At 37.7% G+C, this 23,436-nt stretch overlaps 1 long non-coding RNA gene across 1 annotated transcript; it reads right to left on the bottom strand.

Moving 5' to 3' along the window:
* Nucleotides 1-19,269: 19,269 nt before the first annotated feature.
* Nucleotides 19,270-21,216, bottom strand: LOC110795907 (uncharacterized). The gene is made up of 3 exons (XR_002535467.2): nucleotides 20,902-21,216; nucleotides 20,496-20,540; nucleotides 19,270-19,599 (listed from the first exon to the last, which is right to left on the bottom strand). It is a non-coding gene; the product is annotated as an uncharacterized lncRNA (long non-coding RNA).
* Nucleotides 21,217-23,436: the final 2,220 nt, after the last annotated feature.

Genomic DNA, 23,436 nt, shown 5'->3' with positions numbered 1-23,436 from the left:
TGAACTCATGGGATCATTTGAGAGTGTTTTCATTCTTTTTCCCCTATTGGCATTAACAAAAAGTAGAAAAACACAATACTAATATAAACCATTTATAGCGCCCTCCGATCAACGGTTGGCAAATTAAGTTAGCCTCAAAGGTAAGTGTCAATGTACTCAAGTTGAGTATAAAACAAAATATTAAAAAAACCAAATTTTAGAGATATGATTTTTAGAAGTTCCACTTAAACAAAAGAAATAAAAAGCATAATGTATTCCAACAAAGGGTTACATACCAAAAGAAAAAGAAAAAGTTTCATCAAATAAAAAGCATAATGTAACACAATGGATATGATCAGTGCGAAGAGTTTTGGAGGAAGTAAGTTTAGGTTCGTCAACAAGATCCTCAAGACTTGAACCCATATTCTGAACCACAGACACCAAAGCACTCACTTGTGCCTGTAGTTGAAGCACCCTAGCATTTGTAGTTTCTTGAAGAAGCACCATACGATCCATATCTTTCCTTAACTGTATCACCTATTCCTTGAGTTCCTCCTTGTTCTGATCCTTTGATCCCAAGGAACTCGAGGAACCAAAAGCTGCAAATCCACCAAAACCAGTAAAGCCTGGAGAAATAATGTGAGGGGGAGGAACTAGGATATCCACCTTAGGTGTAGGAACTGGGGGTGAGATTCTTTCAAGCATAGCATGGTCCATTTCCTCTTTCCCAATTACTATTGCTTCTTCTAAATCTTCTACTTCCTCATCATCCCATTATCACAAGATATATCAACAAAAGACGGAGGACATATCACTTTAGGATCCCTAGTAGCTATCCTAATGCTCCTACGTTTCCCTTTAGGAACACCCTTAGGAGACACCTTAGGAATCACCATTTTAACCTTTTCTACCACCTCTTATTTTTTCTCCTTAACAACTTCTTCTTCCTTCTCACTTTGTTCCTCTTCCTCATCACCCGAGGACCAACATAATCTCCCATTCACTACTTCTAATTTCATTCTCTTCAATAAATCACTTTGAACAATTTTCTCACTTTTGAGAGGCAATTCTCCATAATCACGCAAATCCACAGAAAAACTCTGAAGCACCAAGGTCAACATAGAAGTATAGCCAACATTAAAATCAGAAGGAACACGATAGAATAGGTGTTTGATCATTAAAGCATGGAAATTTATAGGAATTTTGTGTTCAAGACAATACATTAGTGAAGCATCATAGAGGTTTGTCAAGGTTCTCTTTTGTGTTCGAGGAACAATCCTCTCCTAACAAGATTAAATAGCAGTTTTTGAATAGGGGATGGAAATTGGTTTTGGTTAGTCAATGAACTTTGTGAAAGGTCACCACCAATGACCTGTACAAGTTGCTCATTAGTGACCACACCAACTTTAATTTTGGTTGTCTTCCCCTTAACATACAAATCATAACCTGCATTTGGCACACCCAATATAATCAGCATTAAATTCAAACAAAGTTCCATTGACACTACTATAGCACACACCATCAACACACCTAAAGTTTGCACGAAATTCATTCATAGCTTCTGGAATAATTGGAGTTCTAAATGCATACAAAGTAGGTTTACCCAGTTTTGATGGTTTAGAATTTCCATGAGTTCCTCGAAATTGTTTGCCTTACACCATGTCTGATTAATAGCAAAACCTTTAGCCAAATTTGCATCCCGAGCCGAGAGGACATGAGTTGGGTAAACTTCCCCCTTAGATCGACCACCACCTTCGACCATGGTGGTTGGGGTGTCGGATTTAGGAACCCTGCTCGACCGCCACTGCCTCTTCGCAAGCCGAGGTGACTCCTCGGCAGGCTGGTCATCGCTCGAGGATGCGCGCTCGGTGGGCGTGGTGTTGGGTGCGAGAACCACCGACAAAGGGTCATGGGTTGCCTTCGCTGGTGGCCCGCGACTGTTCTTGGGTTGTTTCAAGATGGACGACTCGACGGGAGGAGGGAGAGCCGGGCACGGCGGGTTGAGAAGGTCGAGGCTGGCGGTTGGGTTTGGGGGAGAAAGCGCGCGACCGGCGGTTAGGCGAGAGTGGGTGCAGGTTGTGATGGTGTTGGTGGTTGATTTTTGAGGAGATTGCATTTGTAAGGGTTCTGATGTTTGAATTGGTGAGGTTTCCATGGAAACATGTGAGATTGATTTTCTCTTTCTTTTGTGTTTTAGATCTGTATTCATACTAGTTTTCACCATGGTTGAAAGATTTGGGGAAGATGAAGGAAGATGGAGAGGTGGAGTGGAGAGGATGAGTGCTTGTTCCACATGAGTATGCCGTGAGTTTTGAGTGTTTGGTGGATTTGGGTATGAGAGATCCATAGGTGTGTGATCCATTTGCTTTTATTTTTTGGAAAAGATAAAGATTTGAGGAAAGAATAAAATTTGAGAAAAATTGGATATATTCATATATATACCGAAAAATAAAAAGATAATGAAGAAAAATAAATAAAAATAAAACTAAGGATGTAAACAGAAAAAAAATATAACAAAAAGATTTTGAGTGAATAATATATCCAAGATCCTATTTTAGTGGAACAACTTTAATTTACGTATCTCGTATTGTTGACCTATTAATCATATGTGTTATTTCTATATATGTTTTTCGGTTGATCCTTAACAATGGTAAACTTCATCTATACTTGCGCACGTATAATTCATAAAGGTATATAGTAGCTATGCATTAATCTATTAAAGAAATACCTTGAGGGGAACTTCCTGCTTACTTATCTCAGTTTGATCATTCCGAGTTCTAGTCTCATTTTCTCGTGCTTCTCTCTTCTTATTAGATTTGAAAAATCCTTGCACAAATTTTCATCAGTTGCACCAAATAATGTATCATCAACATAAATTTGAACAGCTAATAGGTCAGTTCCTTTTGATTTTAAAAATAGAGTTTTGTCAGTTCTTCCTCGTTTAAAACCATTTTCTAAAATAAACTTGGATAATCTCTCGTACCACGATCTAGGAGCCTACTTTAACCCATAAAGACCTTTATCAAGCTTATAGATGTGATTAGGAAATTCAGGATTCTCAAAACTGGGGGGTTGTTCCACATAGACGTCTTCTTCAAGAAATCCATTTAAGAAAGCACATTTGACGTCCATTTGGTACAATTTAAATCATATAAAGGCTGCAAAAGAAATTAAGATACATTAGCTTCTAATCTAGCAACAGGAGCAAAAGTTTCTTCGAAATCAATACCTGCATGTTGATTGTAGCCTTTGACGACCAACCTTGCCTTGTTCCTGACGATTGTTCCATGTTCATCGAGCTTGTTCCTGAACACCCATTTCAAACCTATGACCTTCTGATTCTTTGGTTTGGGTTCCAGATGCCACACCTTATTCCTTTGGAACTCATTTAGCTCATCTTGCATGGAAGTGATCTAATAAGCATCTTCCAATACTTCAGTGTGGTTCCTTGGCTCGGTTATGGAGAGGAACGCATGAAAAGCACAGAAGTTCCTGAGTTTAGACCTTGTCTGAGTTCCTTTCCTAATGTCACTGATGATTAGTTCCATTAGTTAGAACTTTGATGTTTCCATGCTTAGGTTGAAATTGTGCCGCTGGAACATTTAAAGTCTCCTTAGTTCCTTCTGTTCCTTGAGTTCCTTCTGTTCCCTGAGTACCTTGTTCCTGTTGAATGATATTGTGTTGAACAGGAACTTCTATTAGTTCCTCTGGATCAGAGTTTCCTTGATCTTCTCCGATCTAGTTCCTCAGGATCAGCAGCTCCTGATTCTTCTATTAGTTCCTCAAGATCAGGAACTCATGGATCTCTTTGAACAGAAACTTCATGGTTAGTAGCAATTCCTTGACTTTGTGGATCTATGATTCCATTGTGTTGTCTTTCAAGAGAGATTTCCTCATCATTATCTGTAAAACAAATTAAACCAATTTCAAAATATTTCTTTCCTGAACTTCATTAACATTGTTAGCCTCATCAAAAATAATATGTACACTTTCTTCAACACACATCGATCGCTTATTGTAAACTCTGTAGGCTTACTATTTAAGGCGTATCCTAGGAACACGGCCTCATTACTTCTTTCATCGAATTTTCCTAAGTTCCTTTTGCCATTATTATGAGCAAAACATTTGCACCCAAAGGCTCTAAAATAAGAGATATTAGGTTTGATTCCTTTTAATAGCTCGTAGGGAGTCTTGTTTAATATGGCCCTGATCATTACTCTATTAATAATATAACAAACCGTGTTTACTGCTTCTGCCCATAAGTTCCTTGGTAAGGAACTGGCTATTAGCATGATTCTAGCCATGTTTTCCAAGGTTCTTTTTTTCCTTTCAACAACTCCATTTTGTTGTGGAGTCCTAGGTGCAGAAAAGTTATGATCCATACCTTGTTCCTTGCAGTATTCATCAAACTTGTGATTCTCAAATTCAGTTCCATGATCCGACCTTATATGTATTAGTTGACGTCATTTGGTTCTCTATATTTTCTTAGAAAAAGCAAAAAATTCATTAAATATTTCATCTTTACTTGCTAGAAAAACAACCCAAGTGAAACGATAATAATCGTCAACAATAACCTAGACATAACGTTTTCCACTTCTACTTTGAATTCTCATCGGTCCACACAAGTCCATATGGATGAGTTCCAATGGTTTGGTTGTGCTGACCATTTTCTTAGGCTTAAAAGAGCTCTTGACATGCTTTCCTTTTGGCACATGCTTCACAGACCTTATATTTAAGGAAATTGATGGAAGGTAGTCCTCTCACTAGTTCATTTGATCTTAATTTATCAAGCAGTGTAAAGCTAGCATGTCCAAATATCTTGTGCCATAAAAGTGGATCATCCTCAGTAACACTAATACAAGTTAAAGTATTCCTTGGAACTTTGTTGAGATCCACAGTATATGTGTTCCCTTTATGAGTTCCTTCCAAAATAACTTCCTTATTGTTATTGTTAATTATTCGACAATTTCTGAAGTAAAGCTTACCGAGTTTCCCTTGTCACAGAATTGTGAAACACTGAGCAGACTGTCATTAAACCTTCTACCAGGAATACATTGTCAATCGAATGGGAACTTAACCTTCCTACCTTTCCAATGGCGATGATTTCACCTTTCTTGTTGTCTCCAAAGGTCACAGTTCCTCCATTGTAGGCCTCTAGTGAGAGAAATTTGGTTTTATCTCATGTCATGTGCTTGGAACACCCGCTATCAAGATACCACGAGTTGTTCCTCCTCACTAGGACCTGCAAGATTATCAATGATTAGATACAGGGGTTTCCTCGAGTTCCTTTACCACTAAAGGACCAACCTTCTTAATCCATATCTTCCTGACAATATACTCGTTTATATTGAACAGTTCCTTCTTTTTGGAACACTTAGTCACAACATGATCACCAATACCATAAAAGGAACAACTTTGACACTAGGCAGTTCCACGTAATTTTTCTTTTTACTATTGTTCCTTTTATAGTAAAAACCTAGGCCTTCAGTTCTTTTAGATTGTGCATTCTCAATCCACTTAGGAGTGATTTTAGGAGATTGTTTCCAAGCATTAGCTAAAGCAAGTTCCTTGACTAATCTCTCCTTTTGTTCCTTTACTGTAACTAACTCACTGTTTAATTTTTCTAAATCAACATTGAAGATCCCCAAGCTAATCTCAGTAGATTTACTAGGATCTAGACTTAAACAGTTGTTCCACATTGAGAAGAATGTTTTTGTTTTTGACTCGCTCAAATAAGTTTTGAAGAGCGATATCCTATCAAGCATGTCAAAGAACCTACCCTGTACATCAGATCTAACATTATTAAGATAGATCATGTGTCCCTTGCTAAGTTCCAAGGTCTTGTCAGTTGTCACTTTGAGCCTTTACTACGCTAAGCTTTTTAAAATTATCTAGAGTTTATATCAATAATTCCACTAATTTATTTTTAGACAGAGATTGAAGAGTTGAGGAACTTACTTCACTTGATGGATCTTGGGTTGTTCCATCGATCTTTTCCATAAGACAAAGGTTGGCTGTTTCTTCTTCTGGTTCATCCTCGTCTTCTTCCGAGTCTGTAGCTTCTCCCCAAGCTGCGATCATTGCCTTCTTGAAGTTGGATTTGGCAAAGGTATATTTGTTGAATCTTTCCTTGGGTTGATCCTTTCCCTTGCCTTTTCCTTTCTCATTTTTCCACTGAGGGCAGTCTCTGATTTGATGGCCAGGGTCACCGCACTTGAAACATCCTTGGTCAGATTTGGAACCACTTAGTTTTCTCACTGAGTTCCTTCCTCTTAGATTTTCAGGTTTAGAGTTCCGGTAAAATCTTTTCATTCTTCTGACCAACATAGCAGCCTCTTCTTCATCGAGTTTTGAGTCCTCTAGTTCCTCAGCCTTAAGAGCAAGGCCTTGGTTCTTGGGATTCTAAAGAACACCTGCTCCTAGATGTAATTCATGAGTCATCAAGGATCCCGCCAATTGTTCAATGTTGGATTTGGTGAAGTCCTTTGTTTCAAACAATGCAGTGACCTTGGTTCTCCATCTATCATCCTGAGGCAAGCTCCTTAGGATCTTCCTAACCTGTTCATCAGAGGGAATAGTTCTTCCAAGAGAAACTAGCTCATGAGTGATGTTAGTGAAACGAGTAAACATTTATTGGATTGTTTCTCTTGGTTGCATTTCGAAACGTTTATATTTAGATATTAATAAATAAATTTTAGAACGTTTAACCTCGTTAGTTCTTCATGAGTTATTTGAAGGAGATCCCAAATTTGCTTTGCGCTCTTGCACCCCGTAACTCTATTATGTTCGTGAGGTCCAAGGCCGCAATGCAAGATTTTCACAGCCATTGCATTGATTTCATACTTTTCAAAATCTTCCTTAGCAAATTCAGACATAGGTTTAGGAACTACCTCAATTTGGGAATTTGTCGTTACCTCGAAATCGCCGACTTCTATGACTCGCCAGACGTGATAATTCTATGCCTTGATAAAGATCTCCATCTTGTTCTTCCAGTAGGTGTAGAATTTTCCATTGAACATTGGAGGTCTTTGAGTGGAATAACCTTCCTCGAGTTTCTCGTGAGAGTTCATACTTTCCAGGAACTTTTTCTCAACAGGCTTTCCTGTATTTTTGTGAGATCCTGCTCAATTACCAACTGATAGTACAGTAGGAACACTAGACAAGAGGGAGGGGAGTGAATTGTTTCTTTTGAAATTGGATAAGTCTCTTGCGGAATTTAAACAATATAGAAACAGTGATCAATAACGAAGAAAGATATGAAACTGAGAAACCTTCTTGACACTAATCAAGAAGGAAAGCCTCACTACTCTTCTGTATTAATTTAATACCTCTATTACAAATACACTCTTTAACTCAAGTTCCTCTCGAACACGAGTTCCTCACAAGAATCCCCGTTGATTATTGGGCTCCTCTTTCTCACTCTTTCTCTCTATGACTTAACTATAAGTCACTCAAGGATCACTCACCCCTTAACCCCAAAATACAATTTTGATAATAAACTCTAGTACGTAATAAAGCTTATACGCAATAAGGAACTCAAGGAACACACTTTTTATAAACTGACTTTGTTAAAACGCTTAAGCTCTTTTTGGAATATTATTTGCAAAAATCAGTTGTGTTTGAAATAGTGAAAACTCTTTTCCTTTTATAGAGGAGTTTTACCTAGGGTTAGTTACCCATGTTTCCCTCAACTTCCGCTAACTGTTACTGCTCAGTAACTTGGGAATAGTTGGAGTGAAACAAGGGAGACTAATTCCAACTACTAGTTTGCACGTTCAATTGAGAAAATACTGGGAGTAATCTTAGGATCAAGGGAAAATCTTTTTGCTTGGAAAACAAGGAAAATCTAAATAGAATCCTATGTTTATTTTTATTAAAATCATTTTATTTATTTTTCAAAGATTTTCTAATTAAAACTCCTTTATATTTACAGTTTATATTTTCAGTTAAAAACGTACCAAAATACTCATGTTCCCTTCGTTCCAAATTACGCATATGCAATATTAAATACTTACATAAATCCTAGACATAAACTCATATATTATAGTCTTCATGCTTGCACCTTTAGGAAGCTTCACTCGAAGTCTTCAAAATTTGCTCCTTCTCTGGAACATCGATGATCCACATAATATATGAGGATCTCGCCTCAGGAACTCGCCTAAGGATCTCGCCTAAGGATCTCGCCTTTCTAAACTTGCCAAATAGTTATTTCTTCAAAGTAATGTCTGACATTGATCAAATGACTTGCGTATATTCCACTTTGCTTAGTTTATCCAACTCAGGATCTCCCTAACTTAGCATTGTCCTTAAAAGGATCTCGAGACCTAAATAGCAACATAACTTAACTAATAGTCAGGAGTTTGCTTTGTCATCATCAAAACTTTAGGGTCAACATACATAGTACACCCTTCGTCCCTTTTAGTTCTTTACGTATTCCATTGTGGGTGTCTTGTTTTGTTGTTTACATTTTCATTTATATTCTCACATAAATTCAATAATATCCTATCAAGATTTGTGTCCAAGGATTATTTTAAGAAATTAAATTTATTTGGGCGTTTAACGCTCACACTTTTCTATTGGGGCATTAAATATTTCTCTTTTTTCCAATGTCAGATTTTTATAAAAGTTAAAACATAAATAAACGTAATTTGCCTTTTTAAATAATAAAAAAAATGAATCTCAATGCATATTAATTAGTCGTTTAATCGCGTGCATAACACCAGACGTATAGAAGAAAAAGGGACGGAGGAAGTAGTTAATTAGGCAAAGTTTGGAGCCATGCCCTTACAACACTATTGTACTTTAATAGTAATAAATTTATATTTTGTGATTATTGTCTACATAAAAAAATATCAATGAAAATGTCCGAAGTCAAAGGCTCGTTCGGTATCATTGTAAGTTTTAACCTTTTGTTTTTTTGGTTTTTTAAAGTATATGATTTAGGCCCTGTCTTCTGAGTTTTTTTTTGCTGAACTGAACTGGACTGAATTGAATTAAATTGAGATGAACTGAATGAAACTGAATTGAACTAAACTGAATGAAACTGGATGAATAATAAATAATAAATAATGCAGAAGAAATAATAAATAATAAATAATAATAACATTAATAGTTATGTAACAATAATAACAATAATAATAATATTAAACATCGGCATGTTCTGCTTGCTCCAGGGTCTTTGCGGGAGACATCTTTTGTGATCATGCGGTGTCATGTGCTGGCATCGTGAGTATTAAACATCGGCATAATGTGGTTCGGGATACCTTTATTTATGTTTGTTATCGGTCTCGGATTTCGGCGCGGAAAGAGGTTGATATGGGTCTATCTGGAGGGAACAATGGAGCTCTCCGACGCGCAGACATGTTGCTCTACTCTTGGGATCGGGGCTGTGATGTGTGTGTTGACTTGACGGGATCCTCTCCTTTGACACAATATAGGTTTTCTATCTTTATCCCGGGCTGGGTTGTGACTGATGAGGCTATTCGGAAGCGGGTCAAGTATGAAGCACGTTGCAGGGCAATTGGTTATGGCTTTCTTTCGTTCTTTTTCTCTTCTTTGGGTGAGCTGGATAAGGATGTTGTTGCGTTGCAGAACAGGGTTCAGAAGTTCTCTAGCACTCAGTGTTAGGTTATGAATAATACAATAATATAACTCATGCGAAAAACCATAAAGCCAGAATCCAAATTAATTGACACATAGTTAATTAGCATAATTTAGGTGACATACAATGTGATGCGTGCTTCCCTAGCTTCTCCAGAACCGAACAAGAACAAGTCTTTAGAGCCCAAAACGTTTCCCCTCCATAGAAAGTCCACAACACGTTCGGATCCGCCTTAGGTTCAACCACCTAGGATTTTACTTAAGGTTTTATGTATTCGGGCTAGGCTGTATTATGTTCTCCCTTGAACACAATGGGAATAAAGAATATGATTTTCAATTCAATTGATGTGTATAATTATGAAGGTCTAGCCTCATATTTATAGGGTAGGAAATAAGGAATTTAAGTCTTACTAGGAATAGAATTACCAACCCTACTAGGATTGAAATTCTTATTCAATTAGAATTGCAACATTAATTAAACTCTTAATTAAACCAATTCTAGTAGGACTAGGAATACTTAATCCAAGGTTACTTGTGAAGGAAATAATGCCCTTGGTCCAAGTATGCATTCTATACTAAGTCTAATAAATGCGGTTCAGTATTAATAAATTATGAAAGCTAATAATTCAGTGAGATCAAGTGAGCTGAATGCCTAGCTAGAGGTCGATTCAGTTCGAGTGGAATTAATAATATTAATCCACATCTTACTCTTGACTGAACCCGTAGGGTCACACAAATAGTACGTGAACAGAATCGACGGATCTCGGTTCCAGTGGGAGCTGAAATCGTCAAAAGGCAAAATATGAATACTCCGGAAACGATGATATTGCCGGAAACAAGAATATGGATCGTAACGGAAATATAAATATTATCCAAGTCGTAGATGTTGCCGGAAACAGAAATATGGTACGTATCGGAAAATATTATTGGAAATAGAAATATTGCCGGAATCAAAAATATTGTCGGAAACAGAAATATTGTCGGAATCGGAAATATTGCCGGAAATGGAAATATTGCCGGAATCGGAAATATTGTCGGAATCGGAAATAAATTCCGGAATCGGAAATATTGAATATTTGTTCGAAACGAAAATAAATTTCCGGAATCGGAAATATTAAATATTGTTCGAATCGGAAATGAATTCTGGAATCGGAAAACGAATCGGAAGCGCGACGTACGAAACGATCGTCCGACGAGCTTGCTAGACGCATGGCCCAACACGAAGCTGGGCCCGCGCCTAGCAAAGCCCGCACGCAGCAAGGCCAGCGAGGCCCACAAGCAGCGAGCAAGGCGTGGCCAAGCCCGCAGCAAGCGAGCCAGGCGAGGCCCAGCAGCAGCACCCAAGGATGGGCCGCGTGCTGCCAGCCTGCCATGGGCCGAGCCGCGCACCGTGGCCTTATGGGCTGCGTGTGTGTGTGCTTGTGCAATGCTACGAATCCTTGGTCGTTTAGGATTGCTCGATTAATTATTTTCCTAATTCCACAAGAATTAAATGTTTGATTAAACATTAAATTCTAATGGATTAATTTAACTAGAATTCTAATTGAATTAGTAAATTGAATCCTAGTGGAAATCTAAGTCCGATATTTCCTCCCTATAAATAGGTGATTCATAATCACAATTTATACACCACAATCAATAAGTTTTCATATAGTTTGAGTTTAAGGAATAACTTAATAATTTGCCTAAAATATAATTAAGCTTTCGAATAACATAGTTAATTGAATCTAAGGCGGATCCGAACATGTTGTGGACTATCTACGGAGGGGAGACATTTGGAGTCCTAAACTTTTTCTTGTTCTGTTCGGGAGCATCTAGGGAAGGCACGCGTCACATGTAAGTATCCTAAATTATGCTAATTGACTATGTGGCAATTAATTTGGATTCCTGGCTTTATGGTTTTTCCGCATGAAATATATGTTTTATATTTGTCATAACCTAACAACTTGGGAATTAAGAAATCGGACCTTTCTTGGAGCCCAAGACGAAACAACCCAACGCAGCCACAACGGGCCACGTTGGTGTGCGTGCTGCCTCGGCCCAGCCACAGCCGCAGCTGGCCGAAGGCCCAGCGCGCTGTGGCCTTGCCTCGGCAGGCCTGCAGTGTATTGCTTGTTGGCTAGGCGCGACCCATGAGCTGCTGCCTTGCCCGCTTGCTTGGCACGACCCATGGAGCTGCTGCCTTGCTCGCTGGCTTGGCGCGGCCCATTGGTGCTGCTGCCTCGCTAGCTTACTAGGCGCGGACCTTTGCGCTGCTGCCTTGCTCTCTTGCTTGTCGAGCGATGGGCCGGCTCGCTTGCCGTCTTGTTGCTCGTCGAGCTTCCTATTCGTTTTCCGAATCTGGAATCCATTTCCGTTTCGAACAAATATTTACGTTTCCGTTAATATTTCCGATTCCGAAAATAATTTCCTTTTCCGACAATATTTTTGATTTCGGTAATATTTCCATTTCCCGCAATATTTCCGATTCCGGCAATATTTCTATTTCCGATAATATTTTTTGATACGAACCATGTTTCCGTTTCCGGTAACATCTACGACTTGGATAATATTTATATTTCCCTCATGAACCATATTTCCGTTTACGGCAATATCATCATTTCCGGAGTATTTTTTATTTTGCCTTTTGACGATTTCAGCTCCGACTGGAACCGAGATCCATCGTTTCCGAATGTTCATAAATGGAGTACTTAATGAATAATATATTCACTTAAATACTTGATCCGTTCGTACTATTTGTGTGACCATACGAGTTCAGTCAAGAGTAAGTTGTGGATTAATATTATTAATTCCACTTGAACTGAAGCGACCTCTAGCTAGGCATTCAGTTCACTTGATCTCACTGAATTATTAACTTGTTAATTAATACTGAACCGCATTTATTAGACTTAGCATTAAATGCATACTTGGACCAAGGGCATTATTTCCTTCACTCAGGACATTGGGGCTCGTGCTGCTGGTCATATTTTCACCAGGATAGGCTTTGCTATAGCAAGAGGAGTGGGGGCTCAGATTCTCGGCTTCCCACTAACTATTTGTAAAATATTTGACTTTGTTAGCATTTGATTTATAATAATAATAATAATAATAATAATAATAATAATAATAATAATAATAATAATAATAATAATAATAATAATAATAATAATAATAATAATAATAATAATAATAATAATAATAATAATAATAATAATAATAATAATAATAATAATATCTCGGCTTCCCACTAATTATTTTTAAACGCTGACTTTTTCTCTCAAATTTGGCGATTATGGGAGATTAGGGCAACTCCCATGTCGCTGGCTATTCCGGTGAAATCTCTGGCAGTTTAAGGCGATTCCGGGCGGCATTTTGAGGCGGTTTCAGGTGACTATTTCAGGCGGTAGTTTAGGTGCAATTTTCAGGCGATTTTGCCGTAGTTTTCAGGCAGTTTTCGGGCGGATTTGAGGCAGTTTTCAGGTGGTTTGAGGTGACTTTTCAGGCGTCGGGATTTCGGGGCAGTCTTCAGCCGATTACGGCGCGGTTTCCGGCGGTGTTGCGTGGTCTTTTCCGGCGGTGTGGCTATTTGCGGTTGGGTTTGGAGTTAAATTTTCAGGCGGTTGCGGTTTGGAGATAGGTTCTGCTGTGGGTTTGGTGTGTCTGGTTCAGTGGTACTTTGTTGCTATTTGCGGTTCGGCTGTGGTGCTTGCAAGGTTGTGCGTTGTTGTTGTGTGGTGCTTGCAAGTTTGGTGTGTTCTCCAGCCATCACCTTGGCATACCCGTGGTAAAAATAAAGACAGAAACAAAGTAAGTTTGTTAGTGGTTTGTGAATGTTTTCTTTGTGGTAATATCGAGTTCCTTGTTAGTGGCTTTTGTTCCTTTTTTGGTGTTGCTGTGATTGGGAGTTGTTGTGGGCTGTGTTTGGATTTTTCATTTTGGGAGTCTAACGTTTATTGGTGTTGTTGTGTTGGCTTGCTATTTTTAATGTCTACTGGTGTGGTGCGTTTTCATTGTCCTTTTTGGGTCTTAGTGGGTGTCAAGACGGCGGTGGAAATGGGCTTACTAAGAGCTCTTTGATCACTCATCTTCGTGATCGTCATTTTAAGGGTGATGCTCAAGTGGTGACACGAAACTCTCTAACCACCGACTTGGCTATTTATTCTGAGGCTGAGTTGACTTTCCGCCGTATGGAGATTTGGCTTTGTGGGGATTGTTTTAAGACGCATGCTCTTCGTGCTAAATGTCGTCATGGTTCTGATTTTGTGGCCCCGCCTGTTGTTGAGGATGGTGTTGTTCGGTTTGTGCTCTATGGTTTTTCTAAACCGTCTCTTGCTTCTGATGGTCAAATGGATACTGCGGTGCAAGAACATGATTGTGGTTTTACCGTCACTCTTCTTGACAGATTTTTATCTAGACGGCTTTGCACAATGAAATCCATCCCTCCTAAATGTCGTTTGAGTTTTTCTCGGATTTTGAGAGGCGCGCTTGATAGGGTTATTTGCAGGCCTGAGGACATCTCTTATTGGGTTAAACTTCTTGTGTTGCCTCTATGTATCCTTAGGACCTTTAGTCCGAGAAGTAATCGTGAGTGCACATCTGCCATAAGGCGGCAACGGCAGGAGGAGAGCATTGTTAATGCTATTCGTACTTGGAGTGAGCCGGGTGGTGATATGCTTCTTTTGCGGGAAGCTTTGGCAGCTGGATCCCCTACTTTGATGGATGCTGATGAGGGTCTTGATTTAGCAGAGCGTAATATCAAGCAGTGTCGTAGGAAGATTGGTGATGGCCATTACACTGCTGCAGTCCGTGTTCTTTCTTCTTCTGGTGTTGCGCCTTATAATGAGGCCACTCTTGCGGATTTGTAGTCGAAACACCCTACGTTTCCAGCTCCATCCTTGCCTGATATTCATGTTGATGATCATCATCTCATGGCTACTTCTGCTGTTGTTTTGGACCGGATTAGGAGTTTTCCTCGTGGCACATCTTGTGGGAGGGACGTTTTACGAGCTCAGCACCTTATCGATTGCTTGAGTGGGGCTGCTGTAGCTGTTTCTGATGAGTCAGTTGACTCCATTTCTGGGGTGGTTAATCTATTTTTAGCTGGGAAATGCCCTGTCGGTTTGGGTGAGTATGTTGCTAGTGCTCCCCTCACCCCTCTTGTCAAGCCCAGTGGTGGTATTCGTCCTATTGCTGTTGAAGTGTTTGGCGACGTCTGGTTTCGAAGATTGGTGCTGTTATGGTTGGTCCGTCTTTGGAAAGTTATTTTGATGGTCTTCAATTTGGTGTCGGGGTATCTGCGGGGGGTGAGGCAATTCTTCATGCTGTGAACAGGTTGATTGAGGATCGGGGTTCTGATGTGGGTCTTTCAATGTTGTTGGTGGATTTCCAAAATGCCTTCAATTTAGTTGATCGAGCGGCCATGTTGCGTAAAGTTTGTCTTCGTTGTCCGGGCATTTCGCGATGGGTTGAATTCTGTTACTCTACTCCATCCAGATTGTATTATGGGGAGCATACGTTATGGTCGTCTCAGGGTGTGCAGCAGGATGATCCCCTTGGTCCTCTGCTCTTTTCTTTGGTTTTACAACCCCTGGTTTGTAAAATCAGGGACGCGTTTGATGTATGTCTTCAGGCATGGTATTTGGATGACGGTACTATTATTGGTGATACCTTGGCGGTGGGGAAGATTCTCCAGTTGATTATGGAGGACGGGCCTTGTCTCGGGTTACATCTTAATTTGGAGAAGACCGAGGTTTTCAGGCTTACTGAGGACCCTCGTAGCAGGGTTGTGGGAGTCTTTCCCTCTGATATTGCTCGTCCTTTGCATTGTGTTAAGTTGCTTGGTGGTCCCGCTAGTTCCGATCCTGTTTTTAGTGGTGAACTTGTGATGTAGAGGGTAATCAAGACCATTGGGCTTATAGATAAGGTTGCTCAGCTTGATGATCCTCAGTGTGAGTTGTTGTTGCTTATGGCATGTACAGGAGTTTCTAAACTCTACTTTGCTTTGCGTACTTGTCCTCCTGGTATTTTTGAGGCTGCGCAGCGCACTTTCGATGAGGCTCTTCGATCTTCTTTGGAGCGTATTGTTACTGCTTCGGGGCCTGGCTTTGGCGATTAGCAGTGGCGACTTGCCACGTTACCTTTTCTTTTGGCGAACTTGGTGTTTATTCCGCGGGTGATGTTCGGCATTATGCTTTTCTTGCCTCTCGGCTGCAGTCTTTTGGTTTGCAGACACAGCTTCTACGGCATGCTGATATTGTTGGTCCTGGTCGGGCATTTGAAGATGCGTTGAGTCTATTTAGTGGAATGGTGGAGTATGACATTCTGAGTAACCCTAGTGAGGTCGCTGCCCCAAAACTTATGAAGACATTGGCAGATATATATTTCACAAAGGTTACTGCAACCGCAGAATCCACCTTCTCTTTATCGTCTCGGCAGTCGGCGTTGTGGAAATCGCAGCAGGGAGATCACACCTCTGCTTGGCTTCGTGCGATCCCCACATCAGGTTTGGGACAGACGATGAATGCTAAGGCTTATCGATGTGTGTTGTGTTACCGATTGGGGGTTCCTTTGTTCTCTGTTACGGTACCATGTTCTGCTTGCTACAGGGTCTTTGCGGGAGACATCTTTGGTGATCATGCGGTCTCATGTGCTGGCATCGTGGGTATCAAGCATCGGCATAATGTGGTTCGGGATACCCTTGTTGATGTTTGTTATCGGTCTGGGATCTCGGCGCGGAAAGAGGTTGATATTGGTCTATCTGGGGGGAACGATGGAGCTCTCCGACCATCAGACGTGTTGCTCTACTCTTGGGATCGGGGCTGCGATGTGTGTGTTGACTTGACGGGATCTTCTCCTCTGACACAGTCTGGGTTGTCTGGCTTTGCCCCAGGCCGGGTTGTGGCTGATGCAGCTATTCGGAAGCGAGCCAAGTACGAAGCACATTGCAGGGCCATTGGTTATGGCTTTCTTCCGTTCTCTTTCTCTTCTTTGGGGGAGCTGGATAAGGATGTTGTGGCGTTGCTGAAGCGGATTCAGAAGTTTTCTAGGACACAAGACATTGGGGCTCGTGCTGCTGCTCATATTATCACCAGGATAGGTTTTGCTATAGCTAGAGGAGTGGGGGGCCATATTGTATCTCGGTTGCCCACTAATCATTTGTAAAATGTTTGACTTTGTTAGCATTTGATGATGATAATAATAATAATAATAATAATAGTAATAATAATAATAATAATAATAATAATAATAATAATAATAATAGTAATAGTAATAATAATAATAATAATAATAATAATAATAATAATAATAATAAAATAATGATAATAATAAAAATAATAAAAATTAAAGATGAACATTATAATATAATTAATAGTAAAATTTAACATTATAATACTCTCTCCGTTCTTAAATGTTAGTCCATTTTGGAATCTAAGACAATCCAACAAAAGTACAACTGTCAAATGAATTTCAATAGAATATAACTCATGTGGGTAGGCGAGAGAAATAATTAGGGAGGATTTAATGGGGATAAAAGTTTACTTGAGAGAAAATAAGTGGACCATTAAGATACTTATAAGGGTGTAAAAGGGATAAATGTTAGACAAATAAGAAAATATTCGAAAAGGGACTAATAAAAAAGAATATCTCAATTAAGAAAGGGGACTAACATTCAAGAAAAGATGGAGTAATAAAAATGGTAATAAAATAAGATCATTAAAGAAGAAATGAACACAATGCAGTTCTTTTGAACTGAACTAAATGGAACTGAATGTAGCTGAAATGAACTGTATTGAATTGAACTAAAATTAAGTCGAAAAAAACAAGGTCTTAGATTGAATCAAGAAATAAAATTAGTTATACTTGTAGTAATCATATGGATTTTAAAATCTGACAACAAAAAACTGAAAACTATTTTTTATGATTTTCATATTTTAGTTTTTAGTTTTGTGAAAGAAAAAAAAACTGGAAAAAAAAGGGACAACAAACGGGGTCCTAACTTTCAAACACTTAGAGCATCTTTACTTGCTAGCTAATATCATTGTAGCTTGGTATGCCACATCAAATTTTCAAGCAACAATATTTTCTAGCTATAACATGCTCCAATAGTTAGCAAGTAGCTTGATTTTTGTTTAACTTCTTTTTTTTAATTTTTTTTATTCTATTTTTATGTTTACATTCCTAATAATTAGGAAAAAAGGTTGTTGGTTTTTCCAAGCCAATTAGCTTGGTAGAGCTAATTTGCTTTCTCTAGCTAATTTAACAAAATTGCTCTAATGGTTTAGCTACTTGCTTGAAAGTTTTGGAAATTACAAGCAAGTCCCTAAATGCAACCATTAGAGTTGCTCTTATATGCTTCCAGTACCTTTTTTTTCCAGAAAATTTCATTATCACGCATATAACATTATAACTAAAAGTTATAAAGATATTTCAAAATACCATTTTGATTTTTTTAAATAAGTTATGATTATATTTTTGTTTAAAAGAAGTTTTAATGTTGTTGATGATTATTTTTTTTGTTTAAAAGAAGTTTTAATGTTGTTGAGGTGACTTTTAAAAGCAAAATATCCTACTGAATTGTTTATTGTAATAAATAAAATATCTCAATGTTGTGTATATAAAAATTAAAAAATATTAAATTAATTAGTCGTATTTTGTTTCTTTGTTTAAATTTAGTGGAATGACATGTAAAAGCACTATAAAACGTCCTTTAGCCAATGATTGTACTTTAATTTAATAACATTAATTATTATCAAACTAATTATTAATGGGATATTACTCGATCATATTAGGGATATGACCAATGGGTATAGAATCATACGAAGTACTTACCAAAAATCTAACTTACAACATAATTTAAGACTTTATTTGTATGTCGTCTTTTATAATAGGTTGATCAAGTACAGAACTTAATGCGACCAAAGCTAAAATGACATACTTACTCCGTTCTATAAATATCGCATTATGGGTTGACTTTTACTAATTTAACACATTATTTTGATTCTTAATATCTAAAATCGTGTGTAAGTAAAAAATTATAAAAAATTGATATTTAGAAAATATATATTGATACGAATCTAACATGACCCCGCATGAATACAATTTCTTACATATGAATCACAAAAAATGGTCAAATTCATAGTGTGAATAGTGTAAAAAATAAAATGGTGCGACATTTACGAAACTGAGAAAGTATATAATAATATACTTCGTACTTCGTATATACTTAGTACTCCCTCTGTCCCTTAATACTCGCTTAATACTCGCACCGATTTGACCGGTGCGGAGTTTAAAACATTTGAATTGACTTATTAATTTAATAGGTGTTAGTTGATAGTGGGGTATTTTTTTTAATATAGTTAGTGGTAAATGTGTAAGATGTGGTGAGTGGGGGTGTGAATTTTTAAATGACTTTTTGTAGGGAATAGGGGTGTAGGTGGGGTTAGTAAGTAAGTGTGAGAAATAATATAATATTGGTATAAATTTTCATTTATAGAAGCGATACAAGTATTAAGGGACGACCCGAAAAGGAAAGCAGTGCGAGTATTAAGGGACGGAGGGAGTACTCCATAGTAGCAGGGGCGGAATTAGGGGGCTGGCGGCCTGGTGGGGGCCATGCCCCCCATGATATGTTCAAGTATTAAATATGCACTATAAAAGTACATGTCTAATATAGCTCAAGTGGTTATTTTCCTTAAAAATTGGAGGTGCAAGTAGGTACAAGGTTGGAAGAGGATCTTGTGTACCTTTTCCTTATGTTTATATAAAAAAACTAGTAAATGGCACGTGCTTTGCACGTGTCTGCTATACAACTGAACTTAGTACTTGGTACTTACAAAGTACTACTCTGTATATGATAAATTTCATAATAACATAGTATAACTATATATTATATATGAACAAAAGAATTATGAACCTTAATCGACAATCCTATTTAATCATATTAACTATAAATTGCTATGAAGTAATATGAACCAAATTGTTCGGTGACTGTCCATTCCCTATTGTTTCTCCAAAAGTATCAAGAAGTCTTGGATCTATTTGCTGCACCAAAAATAAAGCATATATGTATAAGAAATTCGCACAAAACAAATATTTAAAATGCATGCAATTATTTCATCTCCACATACAAGTATACAACATAAGAGGACTTAATGTCCCTTGCTGATCAAAGCCCGAGTTCACTACAATTTCTCTCATCTTGCAAATAATTTGAGAGGTCCATTTGTAAATTCATTTTTTAAGTATTAGAAAACAACATATCACACACACCAATGTATAAATTCAAAAAAGATAACTCCATGGAAATAAGCTTTACAAAATTTTACATAGTAGTAATAGTTTTTACTTTAATTAACTGAACTGTTCTCCAAGTACATTTTCATAATATTTTGGAACTGTTCTCCAAGTACATTGAACTGTATACTGATTAGTGCATAGTTGTATACAACGTACATATAACTCAGAAATCATAAAGTTAATTAGTACATTTAAGTAAAGCTGAAGAAGAAACTTCAAGATTAACTCTTCTTGAAATTTCTCCTTTATTCAAGCATAATACTTTTTAGAACCATTAAATTTTGAGGTAACAAAGCAAAATATTATGCAACCAACAATTCCAATCCAATATAAATGGTGGGGAAAGTCAAATCAAACAAATTATTGAAGCATGCATCGGAAATTTATTTAAGATCATTAGTGTGTAATTGGTTCAATTGATGGTGCAGCCGATTCCGATTTTGATCTAAAACTGAAAATAGATTCAATTGACACTGTGGGCGATTCAATTGATTTTGCTTTAATACTGTAAAGAGTTCAATTGACAGTCGGCCGATTCAATTGATTTTGCTTCAATACTATAATCTATTCAATTCTACAACTCAAATTCCAAACATGCAAACACAAAAAAAAAATAAGCAAATTGTTGTCAAAGAAATTACCTGAAACTTAAAAACTTGGGGTTGCTCTTCAAACCTCTCCACCTTCTACTCCAGTCAAAATGCAAACACAATAGAGAAAAAATATATAAATCATCAGTTCTATACTTCTATTTCTGGATTAACTAAAAAGGCAGAAATCTTGAACAAACAAAAACCTTATAAAATCTTTCAAAAAATCCAGTACTAATTTACCCAGAAAAAAAAAAATGAAAGAATAGAGTGGCATTATTACAACAACAGATTGGGTTGGAAAGCTCATGGTCATCAACATTCAAAAATCAAAGCGTAATTCAAAAATCACTTTAGAAATTATAACAGAAATTTATGCAACAACTAGAACATTCTACCAAGTATGTGACATAATTTCACAATTCAAAAATTATGAAAGAAATCAAACCAGATCGACCTAGAATCGTCTCTTCCTTGTTGCTTCTTCTTCTGCCCGTCCTTTTCAGCTTTGTCTCTGATCTGAAATCAAGACAAATTTCAAAAAACAAATTAATTTCTTCCGAAATCAGCCTTAAATTTCAAAACCATATATCACATTTCAAAGGGTAAAACAACAAAGTAAGAGAGAGAAAGAGATAGTGGAATTTTTATGGGTAGAATGGTTGAAAGAGCTTGATACTCCGTAGATGAAGAACCATCCTTGATCCAACAATGGTAGGTGTCTTACATGCATCAATAAAAATTGCCAGCTGTCTTCAAATAACCAGGAATAATTTTACGGATTTTTCATGAAATACCCCTCAATTTTCACGAAATTCACCAAATGCCCCTCGACTTTCAGAAATTCACCAAATGCCCCTCACAAATGACTTAATACCCCAAATACCCTTACACTTAACGGACGTTAAGTCTCCGTTAGCATGACTTTACTATTTTACCCTTATTTTGCTTTTGGGAGCCTTAACCTTTCCTTAACCTTTCCCTACCACTGCTGACTGCTCCTCTCTTAACTGCATCCTCAACTGCTCCTCTCTCTCTACGCCTTCTTCCTCATTCATCAACCTTAACTGCATCCAATTTTTCTTTTTCTTTTTTCTTCTATCTTCCCATTTCTTCTCATCTCCCCCGTTTCACTGGAGAACTCCATCGTAAAGCCGGAGTAGGTAAATCATAGCAAAACGTTCACAAATTCTCTATCTCGGAACCACCACAGATCCACCATCACCACCACCGCATTTAAATAGCCGCTCTATCTTCTCAATCTCCCGTGCTGCAACAACGACTCTGATGGAACCACACACCTCCATAACCAAATAACTAATGCCCAACTCCAAATCTTATTCTTACTCCCGAACCAGCAATCCACTAATCCCATCTGAAACCCATCTTCAATTATTCCTCAAAGCAAACATTTGAAACCCAAACCCAACATCAAACTTCTGGAAAACCCATCTTTAATCCCCCAATTTTCTTCAGAAATTAATTTATGATTCCTGGTGATTCCCGACTGGAGGCTCGGAAATGGGTTTAGCGGTGACAAGAGGAGTGAGGAAGACGGTGTATGGACCGATCTTACCTATCGACGGTGGCGGATGCGGCGGCTTTGTTGGGTCTTTAGCGTTCACCATTTCCCGGTCTTACCTATTCACAATGGCGAGATGGTGGCTGATCTTACAATTGCTGAATCCCAATGTTCTACTTCTTATTTCACAAATCTGAACAACATTTGAACCAGGTTCATGTAAATTAAGATCTTTCAATCTTTTCAGTAGGGCTCTGTAAATTTTTTTCTTTTTTTTTTGGCTTTTGGTTCCTTGCACAGAGGTAGCTATGGATAAATGGGATTGAATCTACAGCTGGTGATTGTTTGTTTAGTAATTTGGACTAGAAGTTTATTTTTTGTTAGAGAAAGTTGATTCTTGTTTTGGTGATTGTTTTCTCTTCAAAGAGCACCTATTATCTATTTTTCTTAGATTTCGAGGCTCGTTAGAGACTATGTGGTTTGGTGACTGAAAACACCGAGTTTTCAGATTTCTTGAGAACAATTGCCGCAAAAAAAATTAGTTACTTTGATCAAGATCCTAACTCATGGGTCTTTACAGTCTTTTTTTGATATATAATTTGTTGCTTTTATTCCATTAATCGAAGTCACACCAACATTACAGTGATTGGTTTCATAAACCTTCCAGCAGTAAGATTTGCATTGGTGCTATTGAGGATGTATCATAAAGTAGCTTAAACTCTCTTTTAAGATCTATTGTATTTGGTTTGTAATTGAATGATCTGGGTTATTCTGTACATCAATATAAAACACTAATACTCTCTAGTCCCTATATATTATTGGCTAGCTTTCAATCAAGACAAAAAAAAAATGATATAGGTAATTGGGAGAGAAAGAGTTAGAACTTGGGCATAAACCATATAGGCGGAGAAATTTGGGCATAAATAATTGCATCAAAATTTTTCTTTAAAAATATAAGTATTTGGTGAAATATTTTTCAACAAAGGGGTATTTGGTGAAATTAGTATTAAAATAGGGGTATTTGGTGAATTTGAAAGTTGGCTAACGGAGCACTAACGGCGCGTCATTAGTAAGGGTAGTTTGGGTATTATATTAAAGGTGAGGGGCATTTGGTGAATTTCTGAAAGTCGAGGGGCATTTGGTGAATTTCGTGAAAATTGAGGGGTATTTCATGAAAAATCCGATAATTTTATTAAGTAATTACAAATCAAAGGAAGGGGTATAATGGGTAGAGAAATTACGACAAAGGATGTATGCTCTTTCGGCTTTTTTATATAGAGATAGAAATATGGTACAATAATATTACTAGTGTCTATTACAGGGCAAAAGAATACTCCCTCCGTCTCGGAATACTCGACCCGGTTTGACTGGCACAGAGTTTAAGGGACTTGAATTGACTTATTTAATTTAATAGGTAGTAGTTGATAGTGGGGTATTATTTTAATGTAGTTAGTGGGAGGTGGGTTAAGA

The sequence above is a fragment of the Spinacia oleracea genome, chromosome 2 (assembly GCF_020520425.1).
Source record: "Spinacia oleracea cultivar Varoflay chromosome 2, BTI_SOV_V1, whole genome shotgun sequence".
In the NCBI taxonomy this organism is placed as follows: Eukaryota; Viridiplantae; Streptophyta; class Magnoliopsida; order Caryophyllales; family Amaranthaceae; genus Spinacia; species Spinacia oleracea.
The sequence above is the reverse complement of the archived record's forward strand: the minus strand, read 5'-3'. Positions and strand labels throughout refer to the sequence as shown.